The 23273-nt window shown below is 39.1% G+C and overlaps 1 non-coding gene across 1 annotated transcript; it reads right to left on the bottom strand.

Moving 5' to 3' along the window:
- Positions 1 to 21054: 21054 nt before the first annotated feature.
- Positions 21055 to 21161, bottom strand: LOC141615443 (small nucleolar RNA R71). Its single transcript, XR_012529864.1, has one exon. It is a non-coding gene; the product is annotated as a small nucleolar RNA R71 (small nucleolar RNA).
- Positions 21162 to 23273: the final 2112 nt, after the last annotated feature.

Here is a 23273-nt window from a genome sequence, read left to right as displayed (position 1 = left end):
GATAAAAAGTACCGCTCCTCAAAGAAATAACATTAACTTGTTCATGTGCTTGTTTACCTTGAGGAGGAAGATTGCCGGACTGTTTTGAAGGGTTTTGAGCCGCCATTTGAGCAACTTGAGTGTGCAATATCTTGTTATAAGCCATTAGTTCGGAGATCTGAGCCATTTTCCTTTGTTGAATCAACAAACTTTATTGTAAGAGAGTTTTCATCTCGGCCATCTCATTACTTGGAGCTTGAGGAGGAGGTTGTATCTGTTGAAAACCCCCTGATTTTGCTGAACAAAGTTTCCTTGTGGTTGGTTACCACGATTTGGAGGAATAATGTACGTATTATGCGGCGGGGCTTGAGCAAAAGCATTCGTACTTCTTTAATTCGGTCCAAACTTTGTCCTCTAAGCTAACCAATCAAAAAAATATTTATAGACTAAACAAACTAATCTTATTAGAGTGGTAAGTAAAGGTCGGATCCCAAAGGATGGGTATTGAATTAAGTTATCGGTTGTAGAAAGTTATGTCTTAGGGTGTCACAAATTGGGTTTAGATTTGAGGTATCAAACTACACTACTTAACAATGAAATGTAAAGAAATGAAAACAAAATAAGCAAGTAAAGTAGAGGTGTGTAAACAATATATTAAGGCACTAGGGTATCATGGGTTTATAGGGGATTTATGGTGGTGATCATACAAACATGTTTACATAGTTGCAAGCAAATTATTGTTATAGTGGAATCGAGTTAGTTTATGCCTTACAATTCCTAGGAAGATTTGGGTCCCGGAGCCGAGTCGGTCAAGACTGTACAGCACGTACAAGTCGACTTAGTTTCTTCCTATTCACTTTTATGCATGGTCTAACAAGACTCGAGTTAGTTTATATCTTACAAGTCTTGTTGAATAGATAAGAAATGTATGCATGCAAGGTTTTCAATCAAGCAATTTATCAAGCATAACATGTGCATAAGTTGACACTACAATATGCAAGCAATCTTTATGAAAATATATTATATTAAGTATGGATCTACCCCCATGTTTTAGTTCCCCTAATCCCCCATTAACCCTATCTAAGAGACTACTCACTCATGATTATGGTAAACATACTAATAAAGGTGTGAATCATATAAGCAAAGTTTTTTTTTGGGTGAAATGTGAAAATTATATTAATAATTAAAATAGTGTCGTACATTCACCAATAGAAGAATATCATAGCACCCCTACTACAAATTACCAAAAATAAATTTTTACATCCAAGGGGACCAGCTCATACATTGATACTTAGAAGTCAATTTCTACTTTTGACCTCTGCTTTGCACTATATTTTGCATAGTCTTGACAACAGCTGCAGGAAACGGGAGAAGACAATCCACCCTGCACACATTGCGTACCATCCACAAATGATAAACCATGGCCAAAATGGCAGCATTTACAATCCTCTTTTTCATTAAGGATCTACATCTCCATGAGCTACACCATTCTATAATCCCATTGCCAGGCAGATCAATACCCAACCAAGCAGCAAGCAATTCCCAGCATTGTCTACTAAAACTGCACTGGTATAATAGATGGGACTGATCTTCAGGTTAAACTAGACACATATCACAGGTGCTATCCTGAATAACACCAAAACGCACTAGTCTATCCTTAGTCAGTAGCCTGCCTTGGATAGCCAACCAACCAATAAACGAGTGCTTCGGCACATTGAAACGATTCCAGATAACTGGATACCATGGAACCTTAGTCTGATCTCCTTGAAGCCAAGAGTAACCCTTAGAGATAGTATATCTCTCTGCATTAGTCCTCCACTGACCATTAGAGTATGCAGGTTTGAATTGGTCCTTGACCTGGCAAAGCTTCCTCCATGTCTAGCTTGAGCTAGAAGTAGGGACATAATGTGACACCCTGCGATAAAGCGAAAAATATAACTAATAAATTAAAGCGGAATTTAGGAGATTTTAAAAACTTTTAAATTACCAGTTAAAGATTACCACGCGAGTGCCAAAAACGAAATGAAACAAATACAATAATAGGCAAACTTAGGTTATTACAACCCAAGTCTAGAAAGCGGGGAAAAGATATCCCACGAATAAACAAATAAAGGGTTTCTAAACTAGCAAACTAAGGTCCAAGGGTTTAGTTCTAGATAGCCCACACGTCTTCCCCACTTAAGCATCTACACCACCTGTCATTCATGTAAACATGAACGCCATAGTCAGTGGGGAGTAACTCAAGGTTCTCCCAGCCACAATATGTCGAAATGCAAGTAAACAAACACTTAATTAACATATTGATCATGCAAAATATATGGACAATAAAGAACAAGAGAATATAAAATGGTTAATCATGATTAGATATACATAATACTTTCTTGATGAAATATGCATGACACATTAGAATAAATATGCACTCAAAGAAATAGAACAATCAAGTCAACCAACTCATATTGACTCGACTCAACAAGTGTAGATATATACTTAGTATGAACTCACAAGACAAAACATCTAGACTCCAACCTCTTGGTAGGACGACGATCATAATACGGTCCTAGTCTAAACCTGGATCCAGACTCTCGGGATGGGCGACACCTGATTCGACATACGATACCAAATCGTATCCAAGACTCGAAACATGGCACGCACTCGTATCCAAAGGTCGAGTAACCTCTAATCGAAAACATGGCACGCACTCGTAACCAAAGGTCCGAAAGGGGAAAGATAACCCAATCCGGAAACATGGCTCACACTCGTGACCAAAGGTCCAAAAGAGGTAAATAAGGAATGTCAAGTCGTCACACAATGTAAAATGTCACACTTGAGTCACAATAAGAGTAGGAATGATCATGCGAATATAAACACGATAGAATGTCATATATCACGGAATCACTAATGTCACATTCATACTTATGGCTTGCATCTCACCATGAGAACGGATGGGAACATCAATCCCGACGATCATATTGCAACTAGAGGGCTTATAGCTCACCTCTAGTATCCGATAGGACCAAGACTCTCACAACAAAACAATACAAGACATTGTCAAGAATATTACTCTTACCAGTACTTATAATAAATGTCTCATTCTTGTGTTATATTACTACAAATTCCATTTTTATAATTTAACATGCCGATTAGATAAGATATAATGAATGATAAAGAATAATTTACGTTATATGAAAATTACGGAATAAAATGTGACCAAGCCCACATGACTCATTCATGAGCCCAATAAGTAAATCATGTGAAATCCAATAAATGGACTAGGATAAGCCCAATTATAAACATGTGACAAGTCCAATTGATTTAACAAGTCAAGGCCAATAGATAAGATGCAACAAGCCCAACTGAATAAATAAGTAAATGCACGATATTAACTAATTACGTTATGTAGAATATGAGACGGGAATTTAATTACACAAATGAAGCAAAGTTGGCTCCAAAAGTTCCTATAATATAAATGTGGCCCAATTAATCAAAAAATATGTAAACGAGTCCAACTAAATCACCATGACAAGCCCTATTAAAATACCATACCACACCTATATGGCCCAATAACATATAATATAGAACAAGCCCAATTTGACACATTACTAAATAACGAGACGAGTATATGAGCATATTTGAGACGGTAATTTAAATAATTAAATAATGGGATTATATAAGTATAAACCATAAAAGGAAAGTATTTAAACGAACGAATTTAACGAATTGCGTTTTATAAAGACACGAGATGGAAATTCAAATGTTTCAAATAAATTAACTAGCGCCAACCACTTAACTCACCAACCATGATCAGAACTACGCCCAACCAACCCTGGCCAGCATCTCAGCCCACGGCCAGCTCCTGCCCGGCCTCAGGCCCCTCCTCACAACCACCACAACTCACCCGAATCCAACATGTGAACCCAAAAGACGGACATATGGCCAAGCTTAAGACGGATATCGTATACACTAATTATACCACACATATTAACCATTCTATACCCCGAACAATCAAAGTGAACCGTGACCACCTCAGCCTCCAAAGGCAGCGCAACTCAGTCCTCCCAAATACCCTCACACGGCCACCACACAGACTGCAAAACAGTCCCACAAGTCGAGTCAAAACAGTTCCAAGAGCAGGTTGAAATAGGTCACCATAGCGGCTGCGAACACCGCCAACACGGTCTACAACCACCACTAAAAGCAGGCTATAAGAGCCCCAGGGCAGGCCGTAACTAGCCGACCAACAAGCACCATGTCGACCACCCAAAATAGAGTCCAAACAGCCCTTTCACGGCCACAAAATAGAGTCCCAAAAATAGTCATGTCGACTCAAAGTTTATACGAAAATGAAAGCAGGGTTGAGACGGAAATAAAGCACGTCAATTACATGATTAACGGTCACTGCAGTTACTCCAACAATACTCGAGTTTATCGTGTAAAGCAGCCAATTTTTATCCGTCATTGAGAGCCATCATCCGAGCTCAAACCAACAAAGCTCACGATGGAGTTCGGGACTCAAACAACCTCAATCCATCGCCAAAATGATACGCAAAATTTATCATACAAACGAAATAAAAGTAAAGAATTAAACATTATTCGAAAGGAACATATAAAACGACACAACAAGACGGAAATATCGACTCATTGTCGAGTAACCTATCACCGTTACCTTTAACTCTTGAATTCACGATGGAAAACGTCCAAAGCACGAGCTTTTCTTCAGTATTCGAGGTCTTCAACTAAAAGGGAGGAAAAACGAGTTGTTTGAGTCACCAAAACCGAGTTTGTCATAAGATGTCCATTTCGAAAATTCAACAAGATTAAGACTTTCTTACCTAGAAATGAGGAGGAAGAAGAGAGGAAGCTAATGGTGTAAAAATAAGAGGAAAAGGTTGAGAAATAAGAGAGAAATCTGGGTTTTTGGAGGTCGAAAATGGTGTTTGTACGGTCTCTGTTGTTCATTGCTGCTGTTACTCATGTTTTTCGAAAGAAAGAGGAAGAAGGGAGTGCGGGGTGGGGGCGTGTAACAACAACAACAACCACACACATCTTATTATAATAATAATATATAATAATAATATAATAATAATAATAATAATAATATAATAATATACATATATAAAGTATAAAAGTAGAGTATAGGTAGGTGAATGTGTTGTTGGTTTTTGGTTGGTCCGGACTAAAGTAGGTATAAAATGAAATGTGACGGTCTAAGGTTTAGACGGAAATTAAGACGGAGATTATTATTATTACTGCCACTTATTATTACTGTCCGACTAAAAATATGTATACATAAATTCTTATATAAGTTATGCCTCAAAACTATAATTTAATAATACATATTTTCATATAAATGAGCTTTCATATATTACTTTTATAAAAATCGTGTTTGACATAAAATTAATTAAATTGAATAATTCAAAAACATATAATAAAGTAATCAAACGGTTTAATAAATTTTAAATGTCAAAATGGGAAATTCATGGGTGTTACACATAATCCAGCCAATTATGGTCTTTAATGTACATGTGATTCACCTATCTAATCCCTAGATGATCTGCCTTCAATGTTAGCCACCATACATATTTGCCCAGCATTGCTACATTCCACAGTTTACAGTTTATAATACCAAGTCCACCAGACTTTTTAGCAGTGCAAACCTTAGTCCACGCAACAGGGGAAGTTTTAAGAAATTCCTCAGACCCACTCCACAAATAATTCCTGCAAATAAGCTCAATTCTATCCATCACAGTAACATGAATAATAAATATACGAGACCAAAAACTATGCAGCTGGGAAAGAACAGGCTGAACAAGTACAAGTCAACCTGCATAACTGAGCTTTCTAGCTCCCCATCCACGTATTCTCATAACCACCCTCTCAACAAGCTTGGAACAATCCCTTACAGCCAGTCTCTTATAAGAAATGGGAATACCAAGATACCTGAAGGGAAAATTTCTTTCTCTGAAACCTGAAACTCTTATCACATACTGGCTATCCTCATTACTCATACCATTAAAATAAATATCTGATTTCTCTCTATTCATTACCATCCCAGAAGCCCAAGAGAAAGTGGCAAAAGCTCTTAGAATGGTGCAAATAGAATATTTATCCCCACTGCAAAACATTAGGAGATCATCTGCAAAGCACAGGTGAGTCAACCTAAGTGCTCCACACATAGGATGGTAATTGAACTCCAAGGTGCTGGTCACTGAATTCAAAATCATACTAAGGTATTCCATGCTAAGGGTAAAAAGTAGAGGAGACATGGGATCTCCTTGTCTAATCCCTCTTTTCCCCTGAATGTACCCAAAGGTGGAGCCATTAAGTGACAACGTAAACCAAGGAGTAGAAATGCACTCCATAATCCACTGAATCATCTTCTGAGGGAACTCCATAGCAACCAGCATTTGTCTAATGAAATCTCATTCAACAGAGTCATATGCCTTCTTGAGATCCACCTTAATTAGACGCCTAGAGGAACATGCTTTTCTCTTGTATAGCCTCACCAAATCATGACAAATCATAATGTTATCAACAATGTCCCTCCCCTTTAAAAACGCACTCTGATTCTCACTAATGATATCTGGCAGCACAGTTGCTAATCTGGCATATATCACTTTAGAAATTATCTTATAGACCACATTGCAACATGCAATTGGTCTGAAATCAGCCACTGTCAAGGGTCTGTCCTTCTTAGGAATTAGAGTCAAGGTGGTAGAGTTGACTTGCTTAAGCATTCTTCCAGCAGAAAAAAATTATTTCACAGCACAGCATAAATCATCTCGAATAATTTCAAAAGAATCTTTAAAAAATTGAGAGTTATACCCATCAGGTCCAGGTGCTTTATCAGCAGGTATAGAGAACAAAGCCTCTTTGATCTCATTATCAGTCACATCACTAATTAACCTCAATTTATGCTCATTAGTTACCAAGTTGCCTTTCTGGACTATACCCCTATGCACCTTAACCACTTTAGTTTGAGTTCCCAGAAGTTTCTTGTAGTATTTTAGAAATGCTTCTTCAATAGAAGCAGGAGTAGTATGATTATTACCATCCATGTCATATATTCCAAGGATCCTATTCTGCATCCTGCGAGCTTTGATGAACCTATGGAAGTAATGAGTATTGTCATCTCCATCACTAAGCCATTGAGTTTTAGCCTTTTGTGCAAGAAAACTTCTCATAGCTATCTCACGTTCTTTATAGAGGAGATCAACATCCTTAACTGCCTGCTGTAGTCCAATATTAGTAGGGTCAACCTGCAACTGAGTCTGCATGCTGTGAAGATGCTTCAGTGCAACCTTAGTAGTGGTCTCAATGTTGGCATATCCAGCACTGTTAAGCTCTTTCAATGGTTGTTTCAATAGTTTAAGTTTCTTAACTAACTGAAACATTTTATACCCATACAAAGGAACCCTCCAAATAGCCTGAACAGTATCAAGAAATTCAGGATTCTTCCCCCACATGTTGAAGTATTTAAAGCATCTTTTCTGTAGTCCTACTTCAGAGGTGAGCTTCATTGTGCACGGGCAATGATCAAAAACTCCCTCAGGGTGATACATAGTAATGGTATTTGGATACTCTACTAGCCAGCTATCATTGACTAGTGTTCTATCAATTCTGTTGAATTTCAAGTCCCCAATCTCATGTTTGTTTGTCCATGTGAAACAAGCTCCTTGAGTAGGAATGTCACACAAACCACAATAGTCAACACACTCCTGAAAATCCCTTACCTCAACATCAGTAATCTCTGACCCAATTCTCTCATTCATAGCCAACACATTGTTAAAGTCACCCATAACAACCCAAGGACCCCTAATAGAATTCTTCATACACTTAATAGATTGCCATAAAGTAGAACGATCAACCAATCTGTTATACCCATATACCATTGATAACCACCAAACATTCCCAGTTGGTAGAAACGTAAGTCTGGTATGCACCACCTGAGCCTCACTTCTCAAAACCTCCACATCATAATTACTTGCATCCCAGAGAATCCATATCCTGCCCCCATCATGGCTGTCATTATTTTGAACCAAAGACCAATGAGAACTAATCCCTTGATGTACTTTCTTAATTGCAAAAGTTTTAACTCTAGTTTCTAAAAGCCCACATACTCCTAAATTATTTAAATGCAAAAACCACCTAATACCTTTATGCTTATTTACACTATTCATACCACGCACGTTCCAGAACTCAATACTGCCCATTCTCAATGACAAGGCCTTGCTCCCCTGTCTCCTCCTCAATCACTTTATACTGCACAGAATGCTCAAGAACCTCCAAAAAAGTTCTCCTGCCACTACCCATGCTCATGCCCCCTTGCCTAGTAAATTTAGTCAGAACTCCTGCTGGAGAGAAAGGAGTAAATGACACAGGGATTGGAGTAACAAAGCCTCTGGAAAGGCTAAAATTGTTCCTGGGTTGGACCCTTAAAGAACTAGCAGGTGGTGGAATCACATCAGGCTCAGGTACAACAACATGTTGTTGCTGAACCCTCCCCTTTGGAACCCACTTTTGTCTGACCTACCTTTGCCCCTTGTGCTGCTTAGTCCTGCAATCTCTAGCCACATGACCCACACCCTTACACTCCGTACAAATGATAGGCTTCCATTCATAGTGCACAATCTGCCTGTGCAAGACATCCAACTCATTAGTGAATTCTATCACATCAGGCAGATCTGCCCCCATTTTGACTTCAACTATCACCCTCGCATGCCCTATGAAGGTTTTCAGTTGTGTATTGCTATCACACCTCACATGAACCCCTACCAGACATGCAATCTTGTTCAACTCATTCCCCCAAAACTTGAGAGCTAATCCATAGAACCTGATCCAGATTGGTACCATATCAACAGCCTCACGAATCAACTTAGAATTCGGTGTCCATTCTTTGACAACCACAGGTTTGTTATCAAAAAAGACAGGCCCAGACTGTAAGACTCGTAACTTCATAGCCTCAGGTTTGAAACGAACTAGAAATATGCCATTGGAATGAAAAGAAATCTGATCATATTCAGTATATACCCAAACCCGCTTTACAAACCCATCAATGGTCTTAAACGGAGGATTCGCACCAAGCACGGAACAATAGACAGCAGTCGACCAATATGCTAACTCAGATTCAGTATCATCAGAAGTCAAACGAAGAGGACTTACTCTTTCAGAACTTGACCTTGATCGCGAATTCACCTCCGTCCAATTGCTCCCATCATCTGAATCTTCTTCAACGATTGAATCCATACCATTACTGAAATTGAATGGCCTGATTTCCCCATTCCTCATCAAGAACGCAATCCTCAACCTGAATATCAACCTGAGAATCGTCAATTTCCTGATCGAGATGTTGAAACCTAGAACCAGATTTATTATTATGTGAAATACTATTACTAATCTGTGTTTTTTTGGGAGTTTTTTGAGGATTATTATGATTTACTACTCTAATTACTCTACTATATCTAGATTGATTTCTTTTTTGACGAGCCATTGCTAATCAAAGATGAAGTTAACCTAAATCGTTTCTCTCTCTAGATTTTATCATCTCTCAAATATTAGCAAAGTTAAACATGATGAATGAGTAAGCAATAATTAATTAAGCAAGGGCAAAAGGAATTATACCAACTTAAGGATGGTCCAAATAATAAGCAAAATAATAGAAGAACACTTGATGAATGAGGAAGAGTTGTCAAGTCTTCAATAAAACCAAATAGTCTTCAAATTACCCAACTCAAACTAAGATCACTTGAATGATTAAAGAGGAATTAAGATTTGATTAATATTGAAATGAGTGAATACAACTTAATTAGTAATCTCTAAACTTGATTAATGCTAAATTATAACTTGGTGATTAATCCCCTAACACAATAGGGTATTTATATAAGTACAAGTATTAGGGTAACTAAGGGCTTAAATGGCGATTAAGTTCCTAAGAAGAAGATTAGTGCTTTGCAAGTCCCATAAGGAGCCGTCCGGATTGACATTGAAGCAAACTCGTGCTGCCCAGGGATCCGCTCGATGTGAAGGTGAGACGCCCGGTTTGAGGCTTGAGACGCCTGACCTGGGCTCGGGACGCCCGGATCTTTGATCAGCTCGTCTTCTTCTTCTTTGACTGCCTAAGGATCCTTGGGGATCGTTTGGAGGTCATGGGGGTCTTCATCATTGCCCATTGTACTTCATTTATTCACTTAGGTCTTTATTAATGGTCTCCTCTTTGATGCTTGGTCATTAGATGCACTCCATTTAGCTCTACTTTGCTACATAAATGCAAGGATAGCAATCCTCTCCTACCAAGGACACAAAACCTCAAAGAATATGCAAAGTAGGGAACTAAAGATAAGAAACGACCCTAATAAGCACTAGAAAGCATAGGAACGAGGCTAGTTCGGGGACTAAATGTGCACAAATATGAGTAACATCAAATATCCCCAAACCGAACCTTTGCTCGTCCCGAGTAAAGAGGTGACTAAAACTATGACACTTATTAATAACTAGCCGATGTGAGACAATTAGTGGGTCTCACTTCGCCCCTTCAACTCACAACAAGACATCTATGAGGTAAGATGCCTTCTTTCAAGGCAAGGCGGGGATTGCCAAAATGGCGAGACATCCAAGCATTAAGCACACAAGATAAGTAATGGATGCATCTACAAAAGAATAGCCACTTTCCTCATCTAAGTGGCGGAAATCATCTAAAGAGGAAGCAATTAAAGGATACACATTCCATTGTAGATATCATTTCTCCAAGCTACTAAGTTTAAAAGGATACCAACAAATCACCTCCAAGTTGTGTCAAACTAGGGTACTTTTATCCTCAATCGCTAAATGCTTTTGTCAAGAGTAGGTTCCCTATAGTGTTAGAAACACTGTAGGATCGTGGAATTCCCCATCTTGCCTAGACAAGAAGAAGGGTCGTCCCCTCTCCACCATGCAACAAAGAAAGAATCATTAATGGATAAAAGGGATCAATATGCTTTGAGTTTCACAATGGTGGTTTGCTTTTGTTTTGTTTTCCCCTCAATTTCTTGTGGCATTTGTCTTTTGAGAACATTTCTTTGCCATTTTTTATGTTTGGCAATTTTGATACTTGGCAATTCTTTGCATTCTCTTTGAACATTTTCAAATTAACCCCATTTCGTAGCAAGGGCACTTTTATTGAAGCATAGGAGGCTATTTTTGCTCCTCTTTTCATTGATGCAATTTTGTTTTTCAAACTTGTTGGCTTTCACTTTGGTACTTGAACTCAAATTGGAGATTATTGTGCCCATTCCCTTTGTATTGGCAAAACATGATGATAGAAATGAAAGAACGATTGCATGGCATCAAGGATCATCTCGGAATAAACGGTAGCCAAGGAGTCATCACACCACAAGGTACTCTTGACTAGGTCTTAGCACATGGGTCAAAAGATACTAGTATGACACATCCTAAGGTGTCTTGAGGGTATTCTAGCAAACAAAGTCTCAAGAAGAAAAATTATCTACAATGGCCTATATACACTTGCCAAGTTTCCCAACTTGACATTTTCACAAATTTTTTCCTAAAATGCAACGACATGCCATGATGCAACTAGCATATATACAACCTAATGCAAATGCTATTATCACTAGTATGCCATATAATCTAAATGCAACTCCTAAGATAACATTGGTTTGTACCGCATCAAACAAAAAGAAGCCGCATTGTCATTAACATATAAGAAGAAAAAGGAGATTTGGGAAGATCATACCATGTGGTATTCATATTTCTCATGCCTCGAATGTGGCGTAGTCGGTCCCAAGTGATAGGGGTGGACACAAACAAACAAATATATATACAATATAAACATTTCTACACTACAAAGGGAAGAGCATGTTTTTGGATTTTTAAAATTTTTATCATTTTTGAATTTTTTGAGTTAGATAGTGTTAGAATTCCCCATCCCCACACTTAGAATGGACATTGTCACAAATGGACAAAACAATAGCGAATTGTGCAAATGCAATGAAATGAAAGATGCATGATTCTACACTAGATGCAAACTATATGTGAAAAATTTACATGTGATAAAGATATACAAGTGATGCAAACTAAGCTAGACTATATAGTGCATACTTTCTATTGTTCGAAGAGCTAAGTTGAATTAACTCGCATTCCTTATGAGTGAACTTCCCCAAACCGGACAAAACACTATTGTTAGTGCAAAAAGAAAGGGAAGTTCATTCACAAGGCATGAAATGCAACGCATAAATGAAGATTGTCATTTTGGATTCTTGTAGTGGGAGCAAAAAGATAAACACCTCAATGTGACCGAGGTGGGAGTTCTTTGAGTGGGGCTAGGACTCCAAACTCAAAACTACCAAGAGTCCAAAGTGACTCTCTAAAAGATACAAGTTAAATATTATACAAGTCATGGAAACATGAGACAAAAACAAAGAAAAAAGAGGGGTGGGAGACTCACAATGGAATAGGTTGGTACTAGCATTAGTGATCAACCCCGCATTGTAGTGCCCTCCTTCAAGCTTAGTCAACTATCAATTTTCGCTCATCGCGACATCCTCATCATCATCTACCTCCATTGAACAAGAGTTTTTACCATCATCTTCTTCACTTGAACTTTGATCTTCTTCCTCATCATCTTGGCAAGACCCACTACCTTCCCCGCTCTCATCATCAACTTCCCTCTCTCTCTCCTTGTTTCCCGATCATCCCTTTCTTCATCTTGAGAAGCATTATGAAAGAATACTTTCCTATCCACCCAATTTGGCAAAGAACTCAAAGGATCAAGGATTCCTTGCCTAGCAAGATGGTAAAGGGGTGGATATTAGGCATAATAGGCATTCACCTGATCATTGTATGCTTCTTTATGCATATGTTGCATTAGTTGGGTCAATTAGTCATTGCCCGCCATAGCATTACTCGATTTGAACTCGTGGTAGGCAAAGCGATATGGTGGTGTAACAATGGAGGAGGAGGGCTCTTCTCTTGGATTTCGTTGTTGTTTGATGACGGTCTTGGCTTGCCCGCCAAGTTGATGCTTAAATGCTCCTTTTTTCTTCAAGTTTCAATTGAATGCCCAATCAATTTGATTTTCGGATTTCTCCTAATCCTAGAGGAATTGATTGATTTTGAGAAGAAATTGTTGTTTAAATGGTATTATTGTTGATAAAGGAGTGATTTGTTTTTTATTTGAGCAAGTTTGGACTTGATTGTGGTGAATTTAGATGAGAGATTGTTGTTTTTGGATGAGGGTTTGAAGGTTGAAGTGAGGGGGAAAATATTATGTTTGTGTTTGAATGAAATGAAATGGAATGAAGAAGAGGGTTTGGTCCTGTGTTTTGGTGATAGAACAGGTAGGGACGGGCGGACAGGGCTAGGGTCGAGCGGATTTTCATCCAGTGAAAAATCAACTATCCGCAGGGCTTTGGAGACGGCCGTCTTGAGGGCAAGTCAGGCGGATTGTTGCTTGGCTCGCTCGACTTGTGCCTGAGACGGGTAGATTGTCTTCCAGTGAAAAATATGACAATTGAGAGCTCTTGCAGTCCCCACGACTTGAGCTGAGGTCGAGTGACTTTAGCAGTGGGTCGCTCGGGTTGAGGTCGACTCGGGCAGAATTACTTCCAGATTAAAACTTCACATTGTATCCCTTTCCCAGTCCCCTTGAGCTCCGGTCTGCTAGTGGGGATCTTCTCCCCGTGTTAAATCTTCTTCTTTCTTTCTTCATTTCTTCTTGGGTAGCATTACAAAGGCTTGGTTTAGGCTAGGCATGTGCTTCCCCACACTTGATCATCAAGCACTACACATTTAATGCACATTAAAATCCCTCCCTCACTTGCTCTCATGTTACACAAATTCGTCAAACAAAGCATGTAGATTGCAATGCAAAAATTGAGTAATGTTCAAGTTAATATGAAATGCAAGTTAAGAGGTTAGAATATTTACAAATGGTGGTTTAGGGAGGAATCCACCAAACTCTCCTTCTCTTGAGAGGTTTCAAGGGGGCAAAGCCAAGGTGTTGTTGATGTTGCTCAACACCTTGTAGAAGTAGTCAAAGGCTTGTTCATTTTCATGGTAAAGGTCTTGCATAGACCCTTGTACATTATTGTCTTCATTGTTGTAATCCGATTCAAAGTGTTGGCAAGGATCCATCAAGCCCTTGGTCTAGAGTCATAGCATTCCCAATGTAGGGATTAACCAATCCTTCAAATTCATATTCATCATCCTATAGACCATACACTTCATTTGCTTTCTCCCCTATGTGGGGATGGCAATTGCCTAGGCTATTCATGCCTTAGTAGTGCCCCCACAATGAAGAACACAAGATTTGAAAGAAAGAAAGAAGGAATGATAAGGGAATGCGTTTGTGCACGGATGGAACTGAATCCGTGTACACAAGGACCAATCCGAGCGGATTCCTGAGAATCCGCCCGTCTGAAGAAGATCCGAGCGTCCTGCTGAGAAGACGCCCGTCTTGGGCTGTGCTGAAATTGCAATTTTCTTGACTGTCAAAGAATCCGAGCGGATTTCTGGAAAGACGCCCGTCTCATAGAATTCGTCCGTCTTTTGGAGAAGACGCCCATCTTTGCTGTACCGAGAAAAACAAAGAAAATCTCGGACTAGAATCCGTCCGTCCGCACGAAATCCGCCCGTCCCATCACGGAAGAATCCGAGCGGATTCCCTTAATCCGCCCGTCTCTAGGCGGGATTTTGAAAATTTTGAAGCTGTAGAATCCGCACGGATTGCGCCCAATCCGCACGGATTGTCCCTGCGTCTTGAAAAATCTCGACTTCTTTATAACCCATCCCACCTTCATTCATTCATTCATTCATTCATAAACACTACCCACAACATCAAAACCCTCATCCTCTCCATCTCAAAAACAAAAACCCTCAACAAAATCCACCAAAATCAAATCAAACAATCCTTCAAACAACAAATCAATCACTCCATCTTCAACAACAATCAAAACCAAGCACAAAATCTTCACCCTTTGAGTCGATTTTTGTTCTCATAAAGGCAAAGCCTTTCACCTTCAAGATCGATTTGGGCATTCTACAAATTGAAGATTTTTGACTCTTTACTTGGTTAGTTCATCAAATGGCAAGAACAAAGGGAGCAACAAAGGCAACAAAGGCACCAAAAGCAAAGTCTCTCTCTCAAAGGCAAAAAGCTCTACAAGCAAAGAAAGCTTTGGCAATGGTGGTATCGACACCAAACTTGGAAGTACAACAACAACAAATTTCTATGGAAGCATCACCTTCTACTCCGGTAATCGATCAACTCTTGCATTATCCGGAGGTAACTTTCATTTCCGATACCCATAGAAATACATTTGTCAAGTTTGCTATGAAACAAATTCAATCCACCAAATTCATATGTAAAGATGCTTTGGAGAAATTGGGTGTTCTTGAACAAACGAAAGCCTTTTTCAATGCCATGGGTTTGAAGAAATTGTTTGAAATGAAGGAAGTAACATACCCCTCCCTTGTCTTGGAATTCTTAAGTTCTTTAAAAGTGACAAAAGTTGAGAATAGGGAAAATATTGAGTTTCGTCTAGCTAACACTAGTAGACGCATTACCTTTCCGGAATTGGGTGAAATTTTGGGTCTTAGCGATGAACATAAATATTATAAGCAATATGGGAAGTATGACCCCGAGCCTCTTTGGGAGGCAATCTCCGGGAAGAAATTTGAAGATTTTCATGCTTGTCGTGCTCTTTTGGTCCATCATCCGGGCATAAGAGTATGGCACAAAGTTGTGGGAAATACCATAATTGCTAGGAAAGACACCAATCATTTCACAGGACTCGATTTTATTCTCCTTGAATCAACTTTGAATATTGGAAGAATTCACACCAAGCCTTACAATTCTTTGAGGCTATTGGTTGATAGATGGCTTCATGTTGATAGTGGGAAGAAGGGTACAACCGTTATTGTTAATGGCGGCCTAGTCACGGTCCTAGCCAAGCACTTTGATCCTAATTTAAATAAGGATAACAAGTACAAGGCAAAGGAAGGTGGCCATCTTATTGATATGTCCATCATGATTAACAAGTTCAAGTGGGTTGCTCACAATCCCCTTGACACCAAGTATGGGTGGCTTACTAGTGAGGCTCGATCATTCACTTTACCCGCAAAGATTTGCCGTCTAAGTGTCCACCAGACCAACTATTTACTTCCCCTATCCAAGGAAGCCGAGTACATCATTCAACAACAAAAGGGTGATCATGAAACTCCCTCCTCTTCCATTGTTAAACAGCCTTACCCCTTTGTGTATGAAGAGTTCAAACCGCAAGGAGTTGAAATTGGGAAAGACTATGTCACTCTTCTTATGCAAGCCATGCACAAGCAAGCTTATGAAGATCGGAAGAATGCTTATTTGGCTCAATATCCTCCCCTCTTACATCTAGCTAGGCAAGGACTCCTTGATCCATCTTGTCCTTTGCCTAGTTAGGCGAATAGAGAAGCCTTGTTTCCGGGTGCATCTAGGGACGTGGTGGAAGACAACGAGGTTGTTGGAAATGGTGAAGAAATTGATGATAATATTGAGGAAGAAGCAAGTGGAGATGAAGAAAGAGATGGTGAAGATGGTGAAGATGATGATGAGAAAGATAATAAAGAAAGTGCCAAGGAAAGTGGCAATGTGACCACTTCTCATGAGGGAAGTGGTGATGATGATAACATGATGGAAGACTAGCCTTGGAGACTCCTACATTCCCATGGTTTGTCTATATCTCTTTGTATTCTATTTCATTTTGATCATTGTTGGTTTAGTCCTAGCAACATCAAAGGACTCACACCTCGGTTCCATTGAGGTGTTCTTTATTGTTCCCATTTTTGAAAATCCAAAATGACAATCTAGTTTCATGCATAGCATAGTGTGTGCATGAACTATACCCATGCTTTGACATTAGCAATAGTGTCTTATTTGGTTTGGGGAAGTTAATGCATACACAACGGGAGGTAATCTAAATTATCCTCTCCGTCATAACAAAAACCATGCATCATGTAGTATAGCTTTGTGTAGAATTGCATTTAGTATAGAAATCATGCATCATCTTTGCATAATTTCCATCATTTTGGCCATTGAGGACAATGCCCATATTAGTGTGGGGATGGGAATTCTAACACTTAACTTTTATTCAAAAACCCATAAAAATTGAAAAATTTCAAAAATCATAAAAATTTGAAAAATTGAAAAACCAAAAACAAGTTCATTTCCTTTATATATATTGTCTTGTATATATTGTGTTTGTTTATCCTTGTTCACTTTGATTGACTACGCCACATCCGAGACATGAGGATATTGAAGACCGCATGGTATGATCTTTCCAATCTCCTTTTTCCTCTTTATGTTAATGACTATGTGGCTTTATTTTGATTGATGCGGTAAAAACAATGTGAACTTAGGACTTGCATTTAGATTATACGTCATATTAGTAGGTAGAATCATTTGCATTAGGATGTGTATATGTTAGTTGCATCATGGCATGTAGTTTGCATGTTAGGAAAAGTTTGCGAAACCGTCTATTTGGGAAGCTTGACAAGTGTATATAGGCCCTAGTAGATGCTTTTTATTCTTAAGACTTTGCTTGTTAGAATGCTTGTAAAACACCCTAGGATGTGTCATGCTAGTATCCTTTGACCCATGGTTTAAGGCCTAGTCAAGAGTACCTTGTGGTGTGATAACTCCTTGGCTACCGTTTATTCCAAGGTGACCCTTGAAACCATGCATACTTCTATCATTCATCCATGTTCTACCACATTTTTGTCATCAAAGGGAATGGGCACAAAAAGAAATCAATTTGAGTTCAATGAAATGAAAAGTGAAAGAAAGTTTGCAAAAATGCATCAAATGAAAAGAGGAGCAAAAATAGAACTCCTAAAGCTTCAAATACAAGGCACCCTCGTTACTAATTGGGGTGACTTTGAAAATGTTCAAAAAGAAATGCAAAAAGTTGTCAAGTATTGAAATGCCAAAAATCAAAAGAAATGGCAAGAAAGTGTTCTCAAATGTCAAATGCCAATGAAATTGGGGGGAAAAACAAAAATGAAAGCAAACTCCCAAAGTGAAACTCAAATATCTATCGATCCCTTTATCCATCGTATCCATTTTTGTGCATGGTAGAGAGGGGACGACCCTTCTTCTTGTCTAGGCAAGAGGGGGAATTCCGCGATCCTCCAGTGTTTCTAACACCATAGGGAGTCTACTCTTGACAAAAGCATTTAACGATTGAGGACAAAGGTACCCTAGCTTGACACCTTTTGGAGGTGATTTATTGGTATCCTTCTAGGCTTAGTAGTTTGAACAAATTGCATCTATGAAGGATTGTGTACCCTTGAATTGCTTCCCTTGTAGATAATTTCCGCCACTTAGATGAGGAAAGTGGCTATTCTTTTTGTAGATGCATCCATTATGTGATTTTTGTGTGCTTAATGTTTGGATGTGTCGCCATTTTGGCAAGACCCACCTTGCCTTGCAAGAAGGCATCCTACCTCATGGTTGTCTTGTTGTGAGTTGAAGGGGCGGAGTGAGACCCGCTAATTGTCTCATATCGGCTATTATTATTAGGTTAGGTTAGTATTGGTCCTAGTCTTTGTCACCTCTTTACTCGGGACGAGCAAAGGTTAGGTTTGGGGATATTTGATGTGACCATAATTGGCGCATATTTAGCCCCGAATTACCATTGTTTCCATGCTTTTTAGTGCCTATTTGGGTCATTTCTTATCTTTAGTTCTTTGTTTTGCATATTCTTTGAGATTTTGATCCCTTGGTAGGAAAGGAGTAAGAATCTTGCATTTTCATGGCAAAACGAGGCTAAATTGATCGTATTCAATGACCAAGCATCAAGGAGAGACAAGACTAGAAGGCCTTTGTACATAGCATAGTAGAAGAGCATTGTTGAGAAAGGATCCTTGAGTCCCCAAGGAAATCGCCAAGGAATTCATGAAGAAAAGGGAAGAAAAGAAGAAGAATTGACGCTGCCAGACAATCCGAACGGATTGTATACAATCCGCCCGTCCGTCCAGCCCAATCCGAGCGTCCCTCAAAGGAATCCGCTCGGATTCCCCCTCGCCAATCCGAGCGTCTTGCCCAAGGATCCGCTCGGATTCTCACCAGATCCGGCCGTCCCGACTCCCATCCGCACGGATTTCAAGACAAAGACGTTTTCATTCTTCAAGCTACGATTAGAGAAGCCCTTATCTCAGAAAATACCGGAGTCTCCTTGCTCAACATAAAAAGTGTAATTACTAGTTTAGCCCTTAGTTAACCCTAATGCATCCTCCCTAATTTTCACTATAAATACCCCATTAGTCTAATTAGAGGAGCATGTTCTTCTTATCAATAATTAGTGTAGTTAATATCAATCAAATCTCTCTTTAATATTGTAATCAAGTATTAATCAAGTTTTAATCCAAGTTTTAGTTCTTTAATCTCTCTCTTGTTCTTACTTTATTTTGGGTAATTGAAGATTATTTGGGTTATTATTGAGAGATTGACAACCTCTCAATCTAGGATTTAAGTACTTCTATTATTCTTGCTTTATTATTGGAATCATTAGTAGGTATAATCTCTTAATCCCTTTTTAATTATTGCTAATTACTTTCATTTATTCATCATGTTTCATTATGTTAGTAACCTTTCTAGCATGATCAATATGATAATGAGTGAGTAGTCTCTTAGCTAGGGTTTAATGGGTGATTAGGGGAAACCAACATGGGGAATGATTCATGCTTAAATTAATATGCTTTCATATCTTATTTGCTTGCTTGTTTTGATCTTAATACATGCACATGTTATATTTGATGAAATGCTAAGCCTATGAATCCTTGCATTTACTATCATCTTCTATCCTTTCAACTTGACTTGTAAGACATAACCCAACTCGAGTCTTGTTAGACCATGCATGTGTTGAGTAGGAAAGATTAAGTCGACTTGTAGGTGTTGTACAATCTAATCGATTCGGCTCCGGGACCCAAACTTTCCTAGGATTGTAAGATATAACCCAACTCAATCCATCACAACAATAATTGCTTGCTTATAATTTGAGAACATGTTTGTATGATCATATCCCATGATTCCCCTATGAACCCATGACACCCTAGTGCTTTTAACCAATTGTTTACACCCCTTATTTTATTCATCTTGCTAGTTTATTTTCATTGCTATTTTAGTTTAGTAACCTTCTACATCAACCCAATTTGTGACACCCCCTAGACACTACTAGTTACAATAGAATTCTCATTTCAATACCCGTCCCTTGGGATCCGACCTTTACTTGCCTCTTTACTAATTGTAGAGTTGTTTGTGGAGTATAAATTGTGTTTTGTATCGACCATTGACCAACGACCACATATGCTTAATTGTGAACACGAAATGGACTCGATCAAAAATGGCGCCGTTGCCGGGGACGGTGTTTAATTGATTTAAGATTTCTTTTATTGTTATTAGTTGTGTCTTTTTCACCTTGGGGAAGTAAAACTCCTCAAGGTTTGTTCTAATTGTTTTCGAGCTGTTTGATATTTTGCATGTCTAGAAGGTTACAAAGAGATTTGTTACCTTTTGACCGTGAAATCGAAAGAACCTTGACGAATAATAGGAGACTTGTTAGGAGGAATTTGGGAGGTGTTGGTGAAGTTGTTCAACCCACTAGTGAGTTTGTCAATCCTTTCGCAATAGAAGGAGAAGAAAACCCATTAAACAATACCACACAAAATCCACCTACAATGCCTAAATTCTCGTCACACTCTATACCCACCGAGGAGGATCTACCAAATGGTACTCCTACACCACAATATCTCACCGGAAACTTTATTGCCAAGTCCGCCTTCATCCAACTAGTTGAGAGGAGCCAATTCGGGGGAATGCCTAGTGAGGACCCTCATTCTCATATGGAAACCTTTTGCGATTATTGTGAAGCTATCTCTCAAACGGGCGTGACTCAAGACCAAATAAGATGGGTCTTATTTCCTTTTTCGTTAATCGGCACCGCAAAGCAATGGTTGAAGAGCCTTGATAAGGCCACCCTTGGAATAGATTCTTGGAAGAAGTTAGCTCTAGCTTTCTACAAAAAATTCTACCCACCGGAAAAGACTAACATGCTAAGAGCTCAAATTACGGGTTTTAAGCAAAGGGATGAAGAATCTTTGTATGAATCTTGGGAGCGGTTCAAAGGTATTTGTCGCTCATGTCCTCACCATGGACTTAGCGAATGGTTTTTAGTGCAACAATTTTGGAATGGTTTATATGAAGATTCAAGGAACATTCTCAATATGGGATCAAATGGAATGTTCACCGAAGTTGATGACAATCAAACATGGAACAAGATTGAGGAAATGGCGGTCCATAATTCACAATATAGTAGACCTCGCAAGGCTACTAGAGGAGGAAAGTATGAAGTGGACTCCGTTACTCAATTGGGTGCTCAACTTAGTGCTCACATTGACACAATCAACTTGAAGTTTGAACAAGCTATGGCTAGACTTGAGGAAAACTCAAGAACATCAAAGCATCATGTCAATGCCATGACGGCATCCTCATCAATCCCAAGTGGGATATGTGAGAATTGTGGAACCTTGGGTCATGACTCAAGTGAATGTAGGGGAACAACTGAACAAGTTAATGCTTTCCAAGCTTACAAAAGTGGTACCCCTTATTCAAATTTTTACAATGAAAACACCAAGTTCCATCCAAATCTCTCGTACAAAAGCCAAAATGTTCAAAACCCTCAAACAACATACACTCCACCACCCATGAGAAATCAAAATCAAAGACCCTTTTACAATCAAAACCAAGGCTACCAAAATCAAAATCCATACAATCACCAAAATGACCAAGGTTTTGATGTCCAAAAAGCGGTCCTCCAAATGCAAAAGAATCAACAAGAATTTTTCACTCAAATGCAAAAAGATAGCCAAGCAAAAGACACCACCATCAACAACATTCTAGCTCACACCAAGATGTTGGAAACACAATTGACCCAACTAGCATCTTCAAGCTCACAAAGACAAAAGGGGCAATTACCACCTCAAAGTAATCCCCCTAGACATGAAACGGTTAGTGCCAGTCACTTGAGAAGTGGTACAAGATATGAAGCACCGTAGGAGCAAGTTGAGAATGAAGTTGTGAAAGCTAGTGAAAAGGAAGAAATTGTGCAAAGTCCCAAAGAAGGGGAATCATCAAAAGAAGAAAGTTCAAAGAAAAATGAAGACAAAGCCAAAGAGAAGGAGCCCATTGTGATTAGACTTCCTTTTCCAAGTCGTCAAGCCAAGCCCAAATTTGATGATCAACTTGGAAAGTTCATGGAAATTGTGAAGAACTTAGAAGTCTCAATTCCTTTCACGGAATTAATCAATCACGTTCCGGCCTATGCAAAGTACATGAAAGATATCCTCACAAAGAAGAAGTCGATCCGGAAACTTGAGACTATCGCCTTCACTAAGGTGAGTAGTGCAATACTTCAAGGGAGTTCACCTCCAAAGTTAAAGGATCCGGGAAGCTTCTCAATACCGTGTACCATTGGCGACACAACGATCAACAAAGCCTTATGTGATCTAGGGGCTAGTGTGAGTGTCATGCCGTACTCGGTGAGTAAAAGGTTAGGAATGGGAGAGCTTAAATGCACCAATATCACACTTCAAATGGCCGATAGATCGACGAAGACACCATTAGGGATATGGGAAGATGTCCCCGTGCGAATTGGGAAGTTTTTCATCCCGGTGGACTTTGTCATTGTTGATATGGAGGAAGATTCCAACATTCCAATCATCTTAGGAAGACCTTTCCTACACACCGCGGGTGCGATGATTGATGTGAAACATGGAGAGCTCACTCTAGAAGTGGGAGATGAAAGCATAACTTTTAATCTTGACAAGACCATGAGAGCTCCTCGTTTACATGAGCCATGTTTTATGATTGATCATTATAGCCGAAAAGATGAAAGGAAGAAATCGGAACCCCAATGGAGGAAGAAAATTGAAGATGCTCCATACAAAGAGCAAGTGAATTGTGACAAGGAGAGCTTGCAAAGCTCATCAAAATCAACCAAGGAAGAAGAGGATGGCCTCATTGGCCAAGAGAAGAAATTGGGAGAATTGTCTCCATCTAAGCAAGAGATTTTCAATGATCAACTCAATGAAGTTTGTGGTCTTTGGGACGACGAATTTGAAGGGATCTTTAATCCCTACATTGGGCATGCCATCGATCATGATCAACAACAAGGGCCACGGTCTATTGAGGACCTCTACCATAACAATGAACAAGCTTTTGATTACTTCTTCAAGGTGTTGAGCAACATCAACAACACCTTGAACATGCC

Source organism: Silene latifolia, chromosome 11 (assembly GCF_048544455.1).
Source record: "Silene latifolia isolate original U9 population chromosome 11, ASM4854445v1, whole genome shotgun sequence".
Classification (NCBI taxonomy): Eukaryota; Viridiplantae; Streptophyta; class Magnoliopsida; order Caryophyllales; family Caryophyllaceae; genus Silene; species Silene latifolia.
Note: the sequence above shows the minus strand (reverse complement) of the source record. Positions and strands in the feature narration are given on the sequence as shown.